The sequence below is a fragment of the Nicotiana tabacum genome, chromosome 10 (assembly GCF_000715075.1).
Source record: "Nicotiana tabacum cultivar K326 chromosome 10, ASM71507v2, whole genome shotgun sequence".
In the NCBI taxonomy this organism is placed as follows: domain Eukaryota; kingdom Viridiplantae; phylum Streptophyta; class Magnoliopsida; order Solanales; family Solanaceae; genus Nicotiana; species Nicotiana tabacum.
Window position 1 is genome coordinate 84,443,875 of NC_134089.1, and position 23,363 is coordinate 84,467,237.

Consider the following 23,363-nt stretch of genomic DNA (forward strand, 5'->3'; position numbering starts at 1 on the left):
TAGTACAACACGGAGATAGCCAATCCATGCCCAAAATGACATCGAAATCCACCATACATAATAATGAAAGATCCAGGTAGGTCTCCAGACCAACAATAGTCACCACACACGACCGAAACACATGGTCTACAACAACGGTATTGCCCACTGGGGTAGATACATGAACAAGTGAAGCAAGAAACTCATAGGGCATACCCAAATAACGAGCAAAGTATGATGACACATAAGAAAAGGTGGAACCGGGATCAAATAACACACAGGCATCTCTGTGGCAAACTGAAACAATACGTGTGATAATAGCATCTGAAGCAATAGCATCGAGTCTGCCTGGAAGTGCATAGAAACGGGCATGACCGCTACCTAATCGACCTCTCCCTCAGGGGCGTCCCTAGCTGACTGACCTCCACCCCTAGCTGACTGAGTGGGTGGTGATGAAGTAATTGGTGCTGAAGCCGATGACTTACCCCTATGCTAAGATGAACTCACAAGATGACGAGGGCACTGCCTCCACATATAACCCATCTCACCACACTCATAACAACTCTGAGGTGCTGTAGAAGGGGACTAAAGGGAACCCCTAGCACCGGAATGACTAGCAGATGCACTCGGCATAGAAGAGACCTGAATTGATGGAGCACGAGACGAACTCTAAGATGGAAGGGCACTAAGTGATGACTGGCCCTGATGAGAACTGTGAGAACCATGACCTGATGACGCCCCACGATAACCTGGGCGAGCTGGCTGAGCATGCATGAATGGACGGCCTCTTCCATGTTGAAACTGACCTCTCGAAGGAGCACCACTATAGCTACTAGATCCTCGAGTCCTCTTGGCCTCCCTATCCTCTCGCTCCTAGCGACGAACAGACTCAATCTCACAGGCAATATCCATAAGCTCCTCGAAAGTAGCACCAGTCACCCTCTCCCTGGTCATGAGAATACGAAGATGATAAGTGAGGCCATCAACAAACCTCCTAATCCTCTCCCTATCTGTTGGAACCAACCAAATAGCATGATGAGCCAACTCAGAAAACCTCATCTCATATTGCGACACAGTCATCTCTCCCTGACGCAACCACTCAAACTCCCTACGTAGCTCCTCTCTGTGAGACTACGGCACATACTTCTCTAGAAAGAGAACAGAGAACTGTTGCTAGGTAAGGGGTGCTGCACTAACAGGTCTACGCCTCTCAAAAGTCTCCCACCAAGTAAAGGCAGCTCCCGAAAACTGATAAGTAGCGAAAGCGACCCCGCTGGTCTCCAGAATACCCGTTGTACGAAGCATCCTCTAACACTTATCCAAGAAACCCTGGGCATCCTCGCCCTCTGCACCACTGAAGGTCGGAGGCTGAAGTCTACCAAACCTCTCCAACCTACGCTGCTCGTCCTCTGGCATGGCAGGAACTACATAGTCCTGAGGAGCTGCAAGCGGTTGGGCTGGATGTGCCCCCGACGTCTGAAATCCCTGCACGACCTGCTCAGGTATGAGAGCGGTGGGAGTCTGATTGCCTCCCCCGACCTGAGAAATAGTTGCGGCTATAGTAGCTGAGACCGCTTGAGCTAGGCCAATGCAAACTGATAAAATCTGAGACCAAGGCCTCCTGAAGACTCGGAATCACAATGGGCATAGCTGGTGCCTGAGCTAGTGCTGCTGGACCATCCACAACTGGGACCTGATCCTGAACTGGGGCGGCTGATAGATCTGTAGGTGCAGCCCCAGCTATTGTGTGGGCCACACCTATGCCCCTACCGCGACTACGACCGCGTCTTCAGCCTCTAGTAGCCACAGCTGGTGGTACTAATGGTCGTCCATCCTTATCGGTAGCGCGTGTCCTCACCATCTGTGAGAGAATAGAATAACAGAAGTTTAGTACTCAGATCAACAAATTCGCACGACAAGAATTTCAAGAATATGAAGTTTTTCCTAAAGGTTCTGCAGCCTCTTGAGGATAAATACAGACGTCTCGGTACCGATCCACGAGACTCTACTAAACCTGCTCATAACTCGTGAGACCTATGTAACCTAGGCTCTGATACCAACTTGTCACGACCCTAAACCCGGATCCGGTCGTGATGGTGCCTCTCGTGAAGACAAGGCCAGCCGACACTTCCCATTTCAATTTTAAGCAATTAAATAATAAGATTCAAGTCTAAAGCATGATAAAATAACCCAAGGTTTAAGCAGTCAACAGTACAATTATGCGGAAGAACAACCCAACACAGCCCGATACCAGGATGTCACTAGTCATGAGCATCTACAAGTTCTAATACAAGTCTGAGAAGTCTATAAACTATTAAAACTGTCTGATAAATAGATAGAAATGATAAGGTGGAGAAACACGAGACTACGGATGCCAAGCAGCTACCTCGTGGACTCCTAAGTCTACTGGGAGCTCTCAACTCTCGCTAGCAGGATTAGCAACACCTGAATCTGCATATGGGGTGCAGGGAATAAAGTGAGTACTCCAACTCAGTGAGTAATAATCATAAATAAAGACTGAAAGCAGGAAATCACGTAAGGCACATTACAGGTTATAATAAAGCAGTAAAACCATTAAAACGGTGAATCAGTAAAGGTACGAACAATTATATAAGTCCAATTTAAACTTCAGGAAATACTTTTCAACAATTTAACAGATAAATGGCAAACACATAAGACAGATAAGCACATGAAGGTTTTTGCCCCTAGGACACAACGTCAACAATACCAGCCCCTCGGGCTATCTCTCACATCACAATGGGTACCCGCGCTCACTGTAGGTGTGCAGACTCCTGGAGGGGCCCCTTACGGCCCAAGCGCAATATCAAGCCATCTCGTGGCATAATCACTAGGCTATCGGCCTCATATCAACAAGCCGCCTTGTGGCGTACATATCTCAGGCCCTCGGCCTCGTAATCAATATCAAATGTTTCCTCACAACATAGGCCCTCGACCTTACTCAGTCAAAATCCTCACAAGCCACTCGGGCAATAGTAAAACATGATTCTCAGTCCAAAATATCATTTAAAAGATCATTTAAGTGTTAAAAACAGAGTAAACATGGCTGAGTTATGAAAATAGTGGAATATAGCCCGACTGAGCTCAAGTATAAAGTCAAAACAGTGAGGAAATATCAATAAAAATCCCCTAAGGGTTCAAATAGTTGGCAGGAGGCCCAAATATGGGATTCCGCCCAAAACATAATGATAGCAAATAGATTTTAGTCAAATACGTGGTAAAATAGACATTCGAGACGGAATAAGTCACAATCCTCAATAGTGCACGACCCCACGCTCATCATCAAGCGTGTGCGTCACCTCAATATAGCACAATGATGTGCAAATCCGGGGTTTCATACCCTCAGAACATCATTTACAATCATTACTCACCTCAAACCGGTCAAATCTCTAGCCCGCAACGTCTTTGCACCTCGAATTGGCCTCCACTCGCGTCGAATCTATCCAAAATCAGAATCACAGTGTCAAAATATGCTAAGGGAACGAAGTCCAAGCGAAAAAATCAATTTACAACATAAATCCCGAACCCGACCACCGGGCCCATGTGTCGGATTCCGATAAAATTAACATTAATGGATTTCTTATCACTCCCCGAGTTCATTCATACCAAAAGCATCAAAATGCAACCACAAATGACCCCTCAAATCCCAAATTCTAGGTCTCTAATTCCAAGCCCTAGTTCTTCAATTTTAGGCTTAGTTTCCATGATTTATTAGGTAGATTTCAAATTAGAATCGAGTTTTAAGTCCATGAATCTTACCTCCAAGTGATTTCCCTTGAATCCCTCTTCAATCCTCTTCAAAAAGCTCCAAAAACGATCAACAATGGAAGAAATAAACCCCAAAATCGCGGACAATACAACTATTTAAACCTTCTGCCCAGGCCTGAAATCCTTTATCGCGATCGCGGGGCCTCCTTTGCGATCGCGAAGCACAAATTCTCAGAACCCAAATTTAACACTACGCGAACGCGTGAACTCCCACGCGAACACGATGCTCAGGCATCCTACACTACGCGATCGCGGACAAGGCATTGCATTCGCAAAGTACAAACTTCAAGTCAACCCCTGGTCCACTTAACTTTACGTGAACACGACCTTCTCCACGCGTCCGCGATCAACAATCTCGCCACCTTATGCGATCGCATCTCCAACTTCACGAACGCGAAGAACAAACTGGGCTTCCCCCACAAAAGCTCTATGTGATCGCGAGACATCCTACGCGGTCGCGAAGAAGAACAGTCTGCAATAGCTGAAGCTCAAAAATCTGCAACTTTTCCAAAGCATGAAATAGTCTGATTGACCACTCAAAACTCACCCGAGGCCCCCGGTACCTCAACCAAACATACCAACATATCCCATAATCTCATTCAAACTTTTTCCAACTTTCGGAATGCTCAAAAAAACATCAAAACATCAAATTCGCATCGGATTCAAGCCTAAGAATTCAAAAATCTTCTAAATTACGCTTTTGAACAAAAACCCAACCAAACCACATCCGAATTACCTGAAATTTTGCACAAACATCCCAAATGACATAACATAACTATTTCAACTCTCGGAATTCCATTCCAACCCCTATATCAAAATCTCACCTATCAACCCGAAATCGCCAAAAATCTAATTTCGCCAATTCAGGCCTAAATCTACTTCGGACCTCCAAAACTCATTCCGATCATGCTCCTAAGTCCCAAATCACCTCCCGAAGCTATCTGAACCCTCAGAACTCACATCCGAGCCCTCTAATACATAAGTCAATATCTAGTTGACTTTTCCTACTTAAGCTTCCTCAAAAGAGACTTAGTGTCTCAAACTTTACCAAATCCTTTCCGAACCCGAGCCAAACAACCCGATCATATATAGAACCGATAGATAAAGCAATAAGAAGCAAAAATGGGGAAAATGGAGCGGTAACTCATGATACGACTGGCCGGGTCGTCACAATTGTAGAGCAGACAATATAAGTTTATTGGACGATTTTCAACATACCGCTCCTCCACCAATGGTGAATATATATCCACTTGTGAATTTAGAATCATTTGAGCTGGTGATCTGATTTGCATCACAATATCCCTCAATCACCACAAAATACTTACTATAATGCAAAGCAAAGTCTTAGATATTGTTTTAAGTATCCCAAAACTCATTTCATTGCCATCCGATAATATTGACCTGGATTCCTCATGTATAAGCTCAATTTACTTATAGCACAAGCTATATCCGATCATACATGATTCATGATATAAATTAAACATCCCAACACACGAGCATAATTTATTTACGATATGCTTTGATCTTTGTTCTTTGCAAGTATCAATTGGAGTTTTTGCAACTTTAAAATCTAAGCGCTTGAACCTATTAAATACTATTTTAATGTAATGAGAATGCGGAAATACCAAACATTGGGATTTTTATGGATCTTAATACCCAAACTCCCAAGTCTTTCATATCAAAGTTGCTAGTTAGCATACGCTTAGTCGCATTTATATTGGCAATGTCATTACTCATTATCAGCATATAATTCACATATAAGCAAACAATGACTATGTGATTTAGAACATTCTTAATATACACAAATTATCACATTAATTAATCTTAAAACCAATTTACAACGTTTTATGGTCAAATTTCGCCTTCCATTATTTGGATGCTTATATTAGTTTGTAAAGTAATTTAACAAGTATACATACCTTCTTCTCTAGGCTTGGAACCACAAACCCTTCGGGTTGTTCCATGTACATTTCTTCCTCCAAATCTTCATTTCAGAAGGCCGTCTTAACATCCATTTGATGGATTTCAAGACCATACATTGCAGCTAATGCTACTAACGTCTGCATGGACATAATTCTTGTAACAAGTGAGTATGTATCAGAATAGTCAAAGCCTTCTCATTGTCTATAACTTTTGACAATACTTGTCAATAGTGTCATCATCTTTCATTTTTCTTTTAAAGAATTCATTTAGAACCTAACAGTTTATTCTCGAGAGGAAGATCAACCAACTCCTATGTATGGTTGTTCAATATGGATTCTTTTTCACTATTGACTACCTCCTTCCAAAATGGTAACTCCGAAGATGGTACAACTTCTTTAAACGTTCTAGGCACATTTTTCAATAAGAAAGTTACAAAATCTTGTCATAATAAAGTAGATGTTCGTTGTCATTTACTGCATCTTGAATCCTCCTCATTAGATGTACTTTCTTTTGTTCCTTCTCGAGGTCATTTGGATCTTTCACCAATCGACTCACATTCCTTTTATATTGTTAAATATTTTCAAGTAATTCAGTATTATCTAATTTTATCATCGTATTATTATGAATATTGAAACTTTCTAATTTATGAACCAAAAATCAATATACTTTATTATTGGTTGCCTATCTTATGAAAACACAATCAATAATTTTCGGTCCTATCTTTATCCTTTTGGGTTAAAGAATTTGTACTTTTTCCACACCCCCATACTTTGAAATAATTCAAGTTGAGGTTCCTTTCTTTCCATTTTTCATAAGGAATAGATTGTGTTTTGCTATGGGAAACTCTGTTGAATATTCGGTTAGCTACAAGATAGCCTCCCCCTCCCCCCAAAGTTCTTTGGTAAACCAGAACTTATGAATTAAGCATTCATTATCTCCTTTAATAATTGATTCTTTATTTCCGCAATCCCATTGGATTGAGACGTGTAAGGGGCCGTTGTTTGATGAATAATACCATGTTTTAAATATATTTCTTCAAAAGGAAATTTGTATTCACCACCCTTATCACTTCTTGTCATTTTGATTTTCTTGTTAAGTTACGTTTCAACTTCATTTTTGTATTGCTTGTATGCATCTATTGATTCATCTTTACTACTCCTTCCATTTTAATTTATGTGAATCTATTTGACTGGGCACGGAGTTTAAGAAAAAAGAATAGACTTTAGAACTTGTGGTGTAAAATGAGGCACATATATTTTGTGTGGCTATAAATCATTGCATAAAGATAAATTTCTTCTAAATATGAAAAGAGTCATTCTTTATAACACAGACTAAAAAGGAAATAGATTCGCATAAATTGAAACGGAGGGAGTATTAAGTAAATAAAAATAGTAATATTGAGTATTATCGTCAATTAAAGTTATGACTTCTTTTCATCGCGAAATGGTATGGACTTCATGTTGCAATATCTGTGTGAATTAAGTCTAAAGGATTTGAATTCCTTTTAACTGACTTATAAGGATATTTAACATACATAGATTTCATAAATATTTGACATATTGGTTTTTCAAATTCAAACTAAGGCAATACTTTCAAATTAATTATTTTGCGAAAAGTGTTGTAATTTGACATATTCAAACATATATGCCATAAATCATTTGGCTCAAGTAAGTAAGAAGGAGCTGAAATTTTATTATTGTCAACGGCCATTACATCCGGTTTAAAAAGTCCCTCAGTAAGGTAACATTTTCCTACAAACATCTCGTTATTACTTATTATAATTTTATCAGATACAAAGACGCACTTAAACTCGTTCTTGATGAGAAGTACACTGGACACTAAGTTCTTTCTTATTTCAGGAACATGAAGGACATTTTTCAGAGTCACCACCTTACCAGAAGTCATCTTCAGAAATATCTTCCCACACTTAAATTTTGTCCATTGCAGAACTTTCATAGAGAGCGTCTCTTTGGATCCATCAGGAGCATATAAAATAAATGCTTCTCTAACAACACATACATGGAGGGTGGCTTCAAAATTAATCCACCACTCCTTAGGATTTTCAATCAAGTTTTACTCTAACAACATTGCACATAGGTTATCTATATCATCATGCTTTTCAACCATGTTTGCTTGTTCCTTTTTTTGTCTTTCTTTGGGGAACAACAGTATGCAGACTTAAGTTCAGTTTTCGCATAGTTGTAGAAATTTTCTTTGAACCTCTTCTTGCTTGGGTTACTCTTTGGTCCAGAAGGCTTCTTTCTTTACTTATTGTAAGCACGAGATTTTTGCTTCACGGACAATCGCTCCAAAAGAAAATAAAAATAGTGACAAATGACTTCGCTGTACAATGTTTCGAGTTTTCCGTGACATGTGTTGTTAGTCATTTGTGGGTCTGTCCATTTTTCCTTTAATCTTACCGATCAAAATACAAAGCATGTATGTCAGGGTAATTAAAACCATAATTCGGTCATTAAAAAGAACGAAAATTCAAAAAAATATATATATGTATCGTTCGTTCTAGGTTGTGTTTTAATTTACTTAAATATTTTAATTTGGTGTGATAATTGTGTTGAAGTGTCACATGGTTGTTTGTTTTAATTTCATTTGTTTTATTATTTATTTTGTTATTTCATTTTTGTTTTAAAATAAGAGAACAAAGAAAAGAGTGATTTGGGCCCAAGAAATGAGATAAAAATAGGCCCAAAACCGGCACAAGGACCCAGCCCAAGTCAGGCCTGCCTAAACGCTGATTCAAACGACGCCGTATCAGCATCCTTATCAGAACCGTTGATCTGACTCAAACAAACGGTCCTGATCAGGTTGATCACTTCACTTCGACGACGTCGTTTCAGGCAGATTAATCTAAGCCGTCCAACCCCTTGATCCAACGGACCTAGGCCATTCCCCTTAAACCCGTCAAACTTTGACCCGATCCAGCCTCACCCGGTCTCACCCACTATCAAACCCAAAACGACACCGTCTTCCCTAAGTGAATAGATCCTGGCCATAGATCTCATTGGATCCAACGGCCAGGATCTAAACCCCTAGATCGTATATAAGCTTTCTATCGTACCCCACGCCCCCTATTCGAACCCCCCTCCACTCATCGTCTTCACCAAACACTGAAACCCCCCAAACCCTAGCAGCCGCCCTAGTTTCCCTTTCACCAGAACCCGGCGGCATGAACGCCGGTGACCACCTCCTGAACACCCTAAGACCCCCTCACTCTCCTGAACATGGATCTGTCACCCCCTAGCCTCGAATCACCTTCCTTCGTCTCGAATCTTCATTTGAAGATTCGAGTCGAACCCGGACCTATACCAAACCACCCCATCTTCATACCAGACACTCCCCTGACCCTCCTCGTGACCAAACCAAGCTTGGTTTAGTCCGAATCTACCCACAACTTCTAAAAAACCAGATCTGAAAATCCAAACCTTAGAACACATGCACCTGGGGAATCCGGCCGGTCTTGACAGGGGTTTGAGGTCTAATGGACCTTAACCAAGGTGTTCTCATGTGAGAACACCCTGGTTAAAATTTGTTCGGCCTCAAATGGTCAAAGTTGAGTCAGATTTGGGTCAGTTTGGTTTAAACATTTTTCGGTAAGTTTTTCTTTTCCTTTTTTGTTATTCAACTGCTAATTAAGTTGTTAGCATGCTTTGTTGTGACTGTGTTTATTGTCTGATAATTTTCTTAATTTCTTCCATCTCTGTCAAAGACCTTTTATTTGGTCGATTGTTTCTATGTGTGATTTGAACGTATCCTATGATAAACATGTCCGATTAGGATAGTCGTCGCATAAATAACTTATATAGGTTCCCAGTTGATTGACCAAAGTTGTCCGAAGCCCTTCAGGTCCCTGTATGTATTGGTTTATATGAACGACTGATTGTTACCTGTTATAATTAGTATAGTCGACTTGATAAATATCGTCGATTAACTTCCTACGACTGAATGTTCAAATATTCTAATACATACAACCTCACTTGACTGAATGGACCTGTATTGTGATTTGAATGTTGGACATTATCTATGAATGCTAGTTTGTAACTACATTGTAAACAATTAAAAGAGCCAGGCTAGGGCAGTTCTGAAATTGAACTTTCAGAAGTTCAAAATGCCCTGAGGCTGCAGTGATGCAGGACAGTAATAATCAAGGGCTAACAGGGGTGGTCTGGGGTTTGAAAAGAATAGAAAAAATTAGTTTAAATGAGCTGACAAGTAGGGTACTAAATTAAGATTAAACTAATGCCAATGGGGAACAAGACACAAGAGTATGGGGTTTAAAATGAATACTAAAATGAGCCCATAACTCTTGATTAAAGAATAAGCCAGACGTGGGGAACAAATGGATGGCATCAAAAGATGCTTAGGCATGGACTTAAAGGGTATGGGCTGTCTGCAAGTGGGAGAATCCAGGCAGCTTAGCTGGACTGGGTCGTTTGGCTTATAAATAGGCCATTTCAGAACTTAAAATGGGCTGGAAATTTTTAGTCTTAAGAGAGGTCTTGTGAGTTTAAAGAAAAACTGAAAACATAAGGAAATTTCTAGTAAACACTGTAACCAAACACTGTCTGAAAGCTACATAAGAGTTCGTATTGGTCAAGCTGTCTTGGCCAAGTTCTGTTGTTTGCACTGATTGAGCTGCTTGTGATTGTTGGACTGCTGGTGTTGCTACATCGAACACTCTGTTACTTCTGTTTGTTTCATTACTCTTTTCTGGGATTACTTGTTTGGTGCTCGACCATCTGCTGGTTTTCTTTGTTCTGGAAACTGTTGCTGGTTGTCTGTGGACTGTGGAAAACACTTGTGGTTGTTGGTTTGTTGATGTGTTGTTGATGTGTATCTGCTGTTGCTGTGTTTATTGCATACTGCCCAGCTGATCATTCCTTTCTTCTTTGTCCTCTATACCAGGTACACAACCAATGCACTATCAAATGTAATTGGAACATTGAGCATGAATACAAAAAGAAAAGACCTGAAGTTGACTTTCATACATAGATTGTTATATTAGATATCATGTACTGTATGATAATTTTCATTACTGTGTTGACAATAGAAGCAGCCTGTATGCCCAGTGTATATCAATATAGATTAGCTAAATGATAGTTTACATATGTATGCTGATAGGTGAAAATATTCCCAATGAAATAGGTTGCATCTCAGACTTAGTTTTACTTTGTAATATGTTCCGTAATGTATGCCAAGCATGAAAACTGTACATCATTAGCTAAGCTCTTTCTCTTCTGATTAATGGTCTCATATAACTAGTAAACCACATGTTAAGACAAAGAACACAAAGCTTGCAATCTCAACCTCATGAAGGTCGAGCCCAGGTCAAAACAGACCAAGCAGGCCCGCATCGAACAAACAGTGGCCCAGGTCTGGCCCATCCCACATGAGCTGGATTTGGGCTCGTAATGTTCAATCAGCGGTCCGTGTGCGCAATGACGTTTACTTATTCTGTAAAAGCATTTTGAATCATGCTATAAATAAGCCTACAAGCATGTAATTAACCAGGACTATTTCTGTTTTCTATTAGTAGAGACAAACGCGACAAGAAACGTAGTTGCTATAGGACATCCTTTTAAAATAAAGGCGAGATGAGCCTCGACAAAAATAAAGAAAAAAAAACGCACAAATTGCGGGGACCTTGTTAAATATATATATGTTGAAGCATTCAGTCCCTAAGGTGGGTCGTTTAGCAAATCTCACGACCTTCCCGGAATAATAATGCGATAGCCTCTTTAAGCGCGTCCTTAATAATTTTACCTTCTTAAATTCGGGTGTGCATTTATGTGACCCAAATCCAAATCTCGACGGATCCGAAATGTGTTTCTAATCACGGGTACATTGATTGTGACGTGGTTCGAGATGCATGTCCATGACGTCGCAAATTCCTTTTAAAATAGAATGAGATGAGCCTCGTCAAATAAAAATACAAAATTACGGGGCCCTCAATAAATATTTGCTTTAAAAATTGCTTAGATTTCGGGATGGACCGTTTAGTAAAATTCCACGGCCTTACCCAAAGTAAATAATATGCTAGTCGCTTTAGGCGCGCCTTTAATAATTTAATTTCCTTAAACTCGGGTGCACATTGATGTGACCCAAATCCAAATCTCAACGGAGTCAAAGTGTGTCGACGACCACGGGTACATTGATTGTAACGCGGTTCGAGATACATTTTCACAACGTTGCAATTCCTTGTAAAAATAATAATAATAATGATAAAAGCGGTTAAAAGTTAAATTTTGCACATAAGTTTACACTTGTATAAAATCAGATAATCAAGCCGAATATAACAGTTGAGCGACCGTGCTAGAACCACGGAACTCGGGAATGCCTAACACCTTCTCCCGGGTTAACAGAATTCCTTATCTGGATTTCTGGTGCGCAGACTGTAATATGGAGTCATTCTTTTCCTCGATTCGGGATCAAAATTGGTGACTTGGGACACCCTAAACCTCCCGAGTGGCGACTCTAAAATAAATAAACCAATCCCGTTTCGATTGTCCTTTAATTGGAAAAAACTCCCTTGTACCCTCGCGGGTGCGGGAAAAGGAGGTGTGACAGCTCTGGCGACTCTGTTGGGGATATCATTTGACCCAGAACCACTGGTTCAGGGTTAAGAATTCGAGCTTAGAATAATTGTTATTATTTGGATTTATTTATTATCTGATTTTTACGTGTTTGAGCTTAATGTGCTAAATGCTGCTTTTACTGCTTTGATATTATTTGAACTGTACATATAAACTGTGCCGAAACCCCTCTCTTCTCTCTCTTGAGGAGCGCACGCTGGTCGTGGCTTCTTTCTGTTAGTGTCATATGCCAAAATAGAACAAGGATTCGGAGGAGTTGCAAAATCGGATGGCCTTTTGGTTACCGGTACACAGCTCCCATCCTTGGCTCGAGTTGTCCGCTCGGGTAAGCCAGGTCTAGAACAAACACCTAGGTTTTACAGCTTAGTATAACATAACTTCATGCCGGATCCCTAGTAGGAACGCTTATTTGCATCATGTGCATTTGACTTAGGGGACTCAGCACAGGGGCTGGGTCCGTCTAGGACAAGCAACCTGAGAATAAAGACCATCCTGCTACATCCTGTTTGCTTTATGCATTTACTTGTTTCAAGGCTTGCATGCTGACCGGTTTCTGAATATTGGGAATGTTGTGGAAAAAATGGTTAGGGAGTTAATTATTTATTTTTTGAAAAAAAAAACTAATACCCAGAAAATAGTTAAAACTCGGCCAGAATTTTTTAAAAAAAAAAATAGCATGTCTCCAAAATTCAGCTTATGCCCGAACTACGTCAGTTTGATTCTCGCGGGATGCGAGATACGTAGGCAACCCTCATCGGGCTCAACTTATTTTTTAAAATATAGGTACAATCCAAAAGAACAAAAGTTTTAAATAGTCAAGGTGACATCATGCTTTTCAGAAACAACCAAATTTCGTTTTTTTTTTAAAAAAAAATGGTATTTGAGTCCAAGTAGTCTGGATCCTTGCTTCATCACCCCAATAAACATGCAGAATGTGCATAAGTCCAAGTTTGCCAATAACGGTTAGGAGCAAGATCCCTCTGGAGGTGCGATTATGGTGGGAGGATCTGGAAAGGTCAGAGCAAGACAAGATCAAGCTGCACCTGGGAGGTTTGGTTAATTTATTGAATGTCCGGCCGATGCGACATCATAAAAGCTTTGGTTACATTTTGGGACCCGGCCCACAACGTATTCCGTTTCTCGGATTTTGAACTCACCCCAACCTTAGAAGAAATGGCGGGTTACATGGACGTCACTGAAGGTTTGAGACACAAATACCTGATCGCTCCAAGGGCTGTGAATTCACACAAATTCATGGATCTGTTGAAGATAAGCAAGGGAGTCCCATACGCTGAACTGGATAGAGGTTTTTCTACCCTGCAATTCATATACCAGAGGTACGGGAACATAGGAGGATTCAATGATCCAGAAAGTGGTGTCTGCAGTAGGGGAAATCTGGTAAAGTGGAATGAGCATAGGCGGTTCGCTTTCATGGTGGCATTCTTGGGCCTTGCGGTGTTTCCCCGAAAAGATAGAAATATCGATCTGAAGGTGGCTGGGGTCGTTAAAGTCCTGATTACCAATGATAAAAGCATCCTTGCTCCTATGGTAGTGTCGGAAATATACCGAGCCCTCACGGCTTGTAAGGCCGGGGCAGATTTCTTCGAAGGATGCAACTTGTTATTGCAGATGTGGATGATCGAACACTTGTGCCGCCATCCTCAGTGTATGCGCTACATGTCTACAAACGAGGACTGCATCGAAGGTTATAACCGGAGGGTTTCAGGTTTCCGATTACCAGAAGGGTTCGAAGAATGGACATCCTATCTCCGGGCCATAACTGCAGATCAAATAAACTGGACTTTGGGTTGGCTTTCTGTGGAAGAAATCGTATACATGCCCGCCACTAGTCCTCACTTCCTCTTGATGGGACTCAGAGGTATTCAACCTTATGCCCCTTACAGGGTGATGAAGCAGTTAGGAAGGTGTCAAGTAGTACACCCGGATGAAGATCTCAGCACTTATGCAGTCGAGGTCAGCAGTGACGGCCAATTTCCTGAAAAGACAGTTCGTTGCATATGGGGAGAATGCTAGTACCTGACGGTAAATACTCGGGTAGGTGATGTATCCAGAGGTGAAGTCTCACCAGCTTATCTTGCTTGGCATAATAAGAAGAACATTGCGGAGCGGCCCACCAAACGGCCTCACCTCCAAGATTTTGTTGAGTCATCACAAGAACAATGGGGCTGGCTCGCAAAAGAGGAAGGTTACCGAGCTGAAATCGGGAAGCTAAAGCGTCAAGTTGAAAGACTTGTATTTGAAAATAATGTGCAAGTCGCCTCGGAACAGGCGGAAAAAAACAAGCTAGACCAAGAGAACCAGACCTTGAAGGCCCGCCTTCGCCAAGCCAGTAAGAATAACATTGACTGACAGAAACGTCGCTCCGACGAAAGATTGATAGCAAGTTTAAGAAATCAGGTCATCCAGAGCCAAGAAGAATTAGAACAATCAGAAGCTTGCATCGCAAGGATGAAGGTCAAATGGGCAAAAGGCACAACAGCCCGAAGACAGCGTCTGCAACAGGTCATAAGGGATTATGAAATGAGCATCGGGATATTTAGAGAGACGAACTCCACTCTACATGATCGGATCATCAAACAAGCACGAGATGCGCAGGCCGACAGAAGACAGTGCTACGATGCAATGGCCCGCATGGAAAGAAAAATGGAGTTGCTCCAGGATCGACTTGCCGACAATGCTCAGGCACTGGGATTGAAGAACCGACAAATCAGGCAGTTGTTCAGTGAAAGGGATAACATTCGAGCAAGGATTGACGAAATCGGGCATTACATCTACATGAAATGCCTGGCATATGAACGAACACCTCGGAAGACCCTCCTTGTTTCCATCATGGGCTGCGTCCACCGGATTATGCACGAGTTGAAGAGCCTGCAAAGAGACCTTACACCTAGGGCCGCGAAAGGGCCGAAAGATGCCTCGTGGGCCCCTAAGTTGGAAAATTAGGCTTGGGTCGAGCCCTGCTTATTTGGCTTTGTTGCTTTCCCATATGTTGTTTTTTCGTTTAGTCAAACCAAGTTAAAAAAATTGTGGAGTCTGTCTTGTTGCTATTTTGTCTGAAGTAATGTGTAATAGCAAATTTTGATAATGAAATTAAGTGACTCCGAAAGAATTTCTATGTATCTTTACTTTATGGCAGAACTACGCTTGGTCTGATTCACGCGGGGACGTGATACGTAGGCAATACCCATAAGATTCGACCGCTTTTAATAAAGAAAGAAAAGAAAATACAAAATAAAATAAAACACAAGGTTTCCCAAAATACTTAAAAAAGGGACGAATGAGCAAACCGGGATGACGCATGTTGTTTGAAGCAAAGCATGTAGAAACGGTTAACTGCCTAGGTGCATTGCATCCTCTATGTGTTATGATCAAATCTGTTAAACTCTAACGCTAACAAAGTTTGTTGTTGTCTGATCCAGACAAGTTAGTTGTTAAAGAACTCTGGCAACACACTCATACCAAACCAGATCCAAAGGACCGGTAGCAACAAGCATGACTACTTCAGAGAATAGTAATGAGGAAGAAAGGCCAATGAGCCAGTTGTTAAAAGAAGCAATGGAACAGATCAAAAGGATGGGACTAGAGATGAATGCAATGCAGCTAGCCCTAGCCAAATCCCAAAAGAGCCCTGAACCACTGGGGCACATGCCGGAGTACCCTCACTCCGGCCCTTCCACAAGCCGCCCAAATCCCCTTTATCATCAAGAAAGAAGCCCTCATAATTCCCAAGCTCCACCACCCCATCAACCTCTCCCAACACCCAATATTCCCATTTTTGTGGGACCAACATCAGTCCCTTTGCAAAGAACGACCAGTGAGCCATTGTTTCAGGCTCACGATACACAATACTATCCCCCTGAGCCTACGTTTCATGCCCCTGAACCACAGGCTTACAATCCACATTTGGAAGTGCCGGCAGAGATTGAAAAGCCGGCTAAGGCCCCTGGACAGGATGAAGTATTGAGAAAGTTCAAAAGCCTGGAGCAGTCCTTCAGGAACTTGCACGGGCTGGGCAATCATGTCAGCGTAGCATACAAAGATCTGTGCCCTTTCCCAGACGTCCAACTCCCGGCTGGGTTCAAGATGCCTAAGTTTGATTTATATGAAGGGCACAGTGATCCCATGGCACATTTGCGGGGATTCTGTAGCAAAATGAGAGGGGCAGGCGGCAAGGATGAGCTGTTGATAGCTTATTTCGGCCAAAGTCTGAGCGGATCTGCACTAGAATAGTATACCAGGCAGGATTCCAGCAGGTGGTACACGTGGGATGATCTGGCGCAGGTTTTTGCAGGTCATTTCCAGTACAATCTCGAGATAGTCCCTGACCGTCTCACATTATTAAGAACTGGGAAGAAACCAGGGGAAAGCTTTCGCGAGTTCGGGTTCCGCTGGAGAGAACAAGCAGCTAGAGTCGATCCTCACATGAGAGAGGGAGAGATGGTGGACTATTTCTTGCAAACATTGGATCCAACCTACTTTGGTCACTTGGTGACAACAGTTGGAAAATCTTTCAACGAGGTGGTCAAGATAGGGGTCATGATAGAAGAGGGTCTGAGGTCTGACAAAATCTTGAACTATTCGGCACTCAAAGCCACAACCCAGGCTATTCAAAGCGGCACGGGAGGTGCGCTAAGAAGAAAGAAAGAAGAGGTTGCCACGATCGAGGCAGGCAGTTGGTCCAGGGCTGGCAGGCCGCACTACAACCAACCCAGACCTCACAGGTCAAACTACCCATACAACCCACCACAAAATTTCTATCCACCTCGAGAACCACATTGTTCCGCACACCAAGCCCAAGCATACACTCAGCCCCCGGTTTGCCCACAATGGCGCGCGCCGGCTCCCCAGAACATATATGCACCACCACAAAACACCTATCCTCCACCGAGGGCGTATAGAAACCCTTCAGGGGCAGGCTTCCGGGGAAATCCAGATGCTAGGAATGACAGGTTGCGGAAGCAGAGAACTTTCACGGAGTTGGGAGAAACCTACACCGCTTTGTTCCACAAGCTGAGGCAATTGGGTTTGGTTAGTCCTATCTAGACTCGAGAACGAAATCCCCCACCTCAGAATTTGGATCGATCAATAAGTTGTGAATACTGCTCAGGGATGCTCGGGCATGACACCGAGAAGTGTTGGAAGTTAAGGCATGCCATACAGGATCTTATCGACACCAATAAGATCGAGGTCTAGACACCAGAAGCTCCTAACATCAACCAAAACCCACTGCCAGTGCACCACGAAACTCACATGATTGAGTTGGTGAGTGAGGGAGGAGAGTTGAGAAAACCCTCACAAACAGTAATGATGATCCAAGCCGCCCCGAAAGAAGTCTCGACCAGTGGAGGGACGAGTGTACAGTCGCAGGGAGGAGGCGTCAAGCCGGTAGTGATATTGGGAAAGAGCCCGTCCGCCATAACAAGCAAACCCGAGCCAAGCAAGTTGGTAATATCAGGGATCCCGCCCACACCGGCAGTCGTGTTAAAAGGGGTATGTAGAGAACTGGTGACCATAAAGCCTGTGGTCCAGCTGCCGATGATTGACAGCAGGGCTGTGCCTTGGAAATATGAAAAGGCGGTGGTGATGTACAAAGGAAAACAGGTGGAAGAAGTCAGTTGTGAAGCGCAAGGGTTGACTCGATCAGGTCGATGTTTTGCTCCGGTGGAGCTAAGAAGAACCAACCCAGTTGCAACCAAGAAGCCTATGTCCGAAGAAGAGGCTGAAGAGTTCCTGAGGAAGATGAAAGTACAAGACTATTCTGTGGTCGAACAGCTGAGAAAAACACCGGACCAGATCTCATTGTTGTCATTACTGATCCATTCTGAGGAGCATCGTCGGGCCCTGTTGAAGATATTGAACGAAGCTCATGTACCCAGTGAGATTTCTGTAAACCACCTGGAAACCATTGCCAGCAAGATTTTCGAGGTGAACAGGGTAACATTCTCAGATGATGACCTGCCGGTGGAAGGTACGGAGCATAATAAAGCTCTATACCTAGCTGTCAAATGTGAAGACTCGGTGGTAACTCGAGTATTGGTGGATAAAGGCTCAAGCGCCAATATTTGCCCACTATATACCTTGAACCAGTTAAAGATCGACCACGGAAGGATCCACAAGAACAGTATCTGTGTCCGAGGGTTTGACGGAAACAGAACAGCCACTGTGGGGGATGTTGTACTTGAACTGACCATCGGTCCAGTCCTGTTTACCATGGAATTCCAGGTATTAGACGCCACAGTATCTTACAACCTGTTGTTAGGACGACCATGGATTCATGCAGCCAAGGCGGTGCCCTCCACCCTACATCAGATGGTGAAGTTCGAGTGGGAAAGACAAGAGGTCGTGTTACACGACAAGGATACAACGTGCACCATGGGCGGAACCATTGTACCTTTCATAGAGACCATTGATGACCAAGGTCCTTGGGTCTACCAGATTTTCGATACAGGGTCGGCCAACAAAATTTCTGAAGGAGAAATCATCCCGCACCCTAAGGTCGCTGCCGCAACAGTCATGATGGTCTCAGAAATGCTGGGTAATGGATTTATGCCAGGAAAAGGCCTGGGAGTCGAGCTTCAAGGGATTGTCCAACCTGTCTCCCTTCCTAAAAATCTGGAAACTTTCGGATTGGGGTTCAAACCAACCGCAGCAGATAGGAAGAAAGCGCGAAAAATGAAGAAGAGGGTCTGGTTTCTGCCTAAGCCGGTGCCCCGTCTCTCAAGGTCTTTTGTTAAAGCAAGTGCCAAGGGGTCACCGGTCCCAAAGATTCTAGGACCGTTGATCGGTAGCAATGAGGACCTGAATCAGAGTTTTGAAAGGCTGTTCGCGGATGTCAGTATGGTGGAAGCTGGAGAAGGTTCCAGCGGAACAGAGATACAGTTTGTGGGGCCTGAGGCCAAGACCAACAATTGGACAGTTACTCCTCTTCCTGTCCGAGGGGAGTCTTGGTAGTAGGCTTTGATTTATGTTTTGTGTGTTTTGTTTTGTCCGGATTATTCAAGGGTGTAATCCAAATTTTACTTTCGTTTTTGTAAAAGTGTGAACCCTTTTATCCCGCAAGTTTAATAAAGTTCTTTTCTTTTGTCCCATTTTAATTTTGTTTTGTTCTTTTTCTTTCTGGACAGTTCTCTTTTTACTGGTTCTAATGACATGGCATGCACAGCGGATCTTCGACCTAGTCTAATAAATCAATCTGAATCCGACTCAATGATGCAAGAGGTCGTTTGTGACGATGAATCTGAATGTGACGAAGGTGAAGCCTTCGAAGAGATAAACCGAGAACTGTGCCAATTTGAAGAGAAACCCAAGCCTAACCTAAATGACACTGAGGCTGTGAATCTAGGAGACGCTGATAACGTCCAAGAGACCAAAATTAGCATCCACATTGAGCCGAATGTCAGAGAAGAATTGATCAAAACCCTCATGGAATTCAAAGATGTTTTTGCATGGTCATATGACGATATGCCTGGATTAAGCACCAATTTAGTGGTTCACAAATTGCCCACTGACCCGGCATACCCTCCCGTCAAGCAAAAACTAAGGAAATTTAAAACAGAGATGAGTGTAAAGATCAAAGAAGAAGTGATTAAGCAGTTGCAAGCGAAGGTCATTCGGGTCACTCGATATCCCGAGTGGTTGGCCAATGTGGTACCAGTCCCGAAGAAGGATGGAAAAATCAGGGTGTGCGTCGACTACCGCAACCTCAACAAAGCAAGTCCCAAGGACAATTTTCCGTTACCCAATATCCATATCTTGATCGATAATTGCGCGGGGCGCGAGATCGAATCTTTTGTAGATTGCTATGCGGGTTATCATCAGATCCTAATGGACGAGGAAGATGCGGAAAAGACAGCATTTATTACGCCATGGGGAACTTACTGCTATCGGGTAATGCCGTTCGGATTGAAGAACGCCGGGGCAACATACATGCGAGCAATGACTGTTGTGTTTCATGATATGATACACAAAGAAATCGAGGTGTACGTCGATGATGTGATCATCAAATCTTGGCATCAGGAAGACCATGTAGCAGACCTAAGGAGATTTTTCCAAAGACTCCGAAGGTATGATATCAAGCTCAACCCGGCCAAATGCGCATTCGGGGTTCCATCAGGAAAGCTGCTAGGATTCATCGTCAGTCGACGGGGGATTGAGTTAGACCCATCCAAAATTGAATCCATCCAAGATTTGCCACCGCCAAGGAACAAAACAGAGGTAATGAGTTTGCTGGGTAGACACAATTACATCAGCAGGTTCATCGCCCAACTCACAGCAACTTGTGAGCCCATATTTCGGTTGCTGAGAAAGGATGCTACGGTAGGTTGGACGGCAGAGTGTCAGGAGGCCTTCGACCAAATCAAAGGGTATCTGTCTAATCCACCCGTATTGGTCCCGCCGAAGCCTGGGAAGCCCTTAATTCTTTACCTGACGGTCTTGGAAAATTCATTTGGTTGTGTATTGGGGCAACATGATGACACAGGAAGGAAGGAGCAGGCCATCTACTATCTTAGCAAGAAATTCACAGTACATGAGGTCAAGTACACTCAACTCGAGAAAACATGTTGTGCCCTAACTTGGGTCGCTCAGAAGTTGAAGCACTACCTGTCTTCGTATACTACTTATCTCATATCCCGTTTGGACCCATTGAAGTATATCTTTCAGAAACCTATGCCCACGGGAAGGTTGGCAAAGTGGCAAATTCTGCTCACAGAGTTTGATATCGTCTATGTGACGAGGACGGCCATGAAAGCCCAGGCGCTGGCAGACCATTTGGCGGAGAATCCCGTTGATGAAAAATACGAGCCCTTAAGAACGTATTTTCCTGACAAAGAGGTAATGCATACAAATGAGTTGGAATTACCTGAGGAACCGGGTTGGAAGCTTTTCTTCAATGGAGCTGCAAATGCAAAAGGGGTTGGAATAGGAGCAGTACTCATTTCTGAAACAGGACGCCATTATCCTGTTACGGCTCAACTACGCTTCTATTGCACCAACAATATGGACGAGTATGAGGCTTGCATTCTGGGTCTGCGCTTGGCTGCTGACATGGATGTCCAAGACGTCTTGGTCTTGGGAGACTCGGACCTCTTGGTACACCAGATTCAGGGTGAATGGGAAACGCGAGATCTAAAACTCATACCATACCGACAATGCTTGCATGATCTGAGCAAGCAATTTCGATCGGTGAAATTCAAACACATCCCGAGAGTTCACAATGAGGTTGCGGATGCCTTAGCCACCTTAGCATCAATGATGCACCACCCTGACAAAATGTATGTTGATTCTCTGCACATCCAGGTCCGTGATCAGCACGCCTACTGCAATGCCATAGAAGAAGAAGCAGATGGCGAACCCTGGTTTCATGATATCAAGGAATACCTCAGAATGGGGATATATCCAGAACATGCCTCTAGAGACCAAAAAAGAGCCCTTCGGCGTTTGTCGAATGGTTTCTTCCTCAGCGGAGGAGTATTGTACAAAAGAACCCCGGATTTGGGATTGTTGAGATGCATAGATGCCAGTCAAGCAACGACGGTTATGGCAGAGGAACATGCTGGAGTTTGTGGGCCACACATGAACGGATATGTATTGGCAAGAAAGATCCTTCGAACAGGGTGTTATTGGCTCACCGTGGAACACGACTGCATCACTTTCGTGAGGAAATGCCATTAGTGCCAGATACATGGAGATTTGATTCATTCTCCGCCAACAGAGTTACATACGATGTCAGCACCCTGGCCGTTTGTGGCATGGGGCATGGATGTCATTGGGCCCATCGAGCCGGCAGCATCCAACGGTCATAGGTTCATTCTAGTGACCATTGATTACTTCACCAAATGGGTTGAGGCTAAAACCTTCAAATCGGTAACCAAAAAGGCAGTGGTGGACTTTGTTCATTCCCATATCATCTGCAGATTTGGGATCCCAAAAGTGATCATCACGGATAACGGTGCGAATCTTAATAGCAGCCTGATGAGAGAGGTATGCCAACAATTCAAGATTACACACCGCAATTCCACTCCATATCGTCCCAAGGCGAATGGAGCAGTCGAAGCAGCCAATAAGAATATCAAGAAGATACTGCGAAAGATGGTGGAAGGGTCCAGACAATGGCACGAGAGATTACCCTTTGCTTTGTTGGGTTACCGCACTACCGTCCGAACTTCCATAGGCACAACTCCTTATTTGTTGGTGTATGGAACTGAGGCCGTAATACCAGCGGAAGTCGAAATTCTGTCCCTCCGAATTGTCGCTGAAGCCGGGATTAATGATGATGAATGGGTCAAAGCTCGATTGGAACAGTTGAGCCTGATAGATGAGAAAAGATTGGCAGCAGTGTGCCATGGTCAGCTGTACCAGAAGAGAATGGAAAGAACATATAATAAGAAGGTGCGCCCCAGGAAGTTTGAAGTAGGGCAGCAGGTATTGAAGAAGATCCTCCCACATCAGGTCGAGGCAAAAGGCAAATTCGCCCCAAATTGGCAAGGGCCTTATATCGTGACCAGAGTATTGTCCAACGGTGCCTTGTGTTTGATAGATGTCGAGGGGAGATGTGTCGACATGGCTATCAATTCTGATGCAGTCAAGAGATATTATGCGTAATTTCTTTAATTATGGCAATTATTGGTTCGTTTGTTTGTATTTGGAATTTATTGGATAATGGGATGATGGAGGCAATTCTTTCTTCTATCCAAACACTTTTTAACCCTCGCTTCCCCCTTTGAGCCCTAAGTTATTCTTTCATACCCCTCTTTTGGAATCACTAATGGAAAAGACATGAAAAAAAAAGAAAAAATGAAAAGAAGGAAAAAGAAAAAGAAGATAAAAATCATAAGAAATGCAAAACCGTGGGAACTACGTTTGACCTGATTCCTCAAAGAGGATACGTAGGCGCCTCACGGCTCGGTCATAGTATGCATCATAGTGAATATAGGATGCATAATGTACATAGTGTGCATAATAGGCACAGTGTGCGTAACGCACATAGCACAACATAAGTGTAAAAAATAAATTCCCCAAGCAAGAAAACTGGGGCAGAGGCTATGT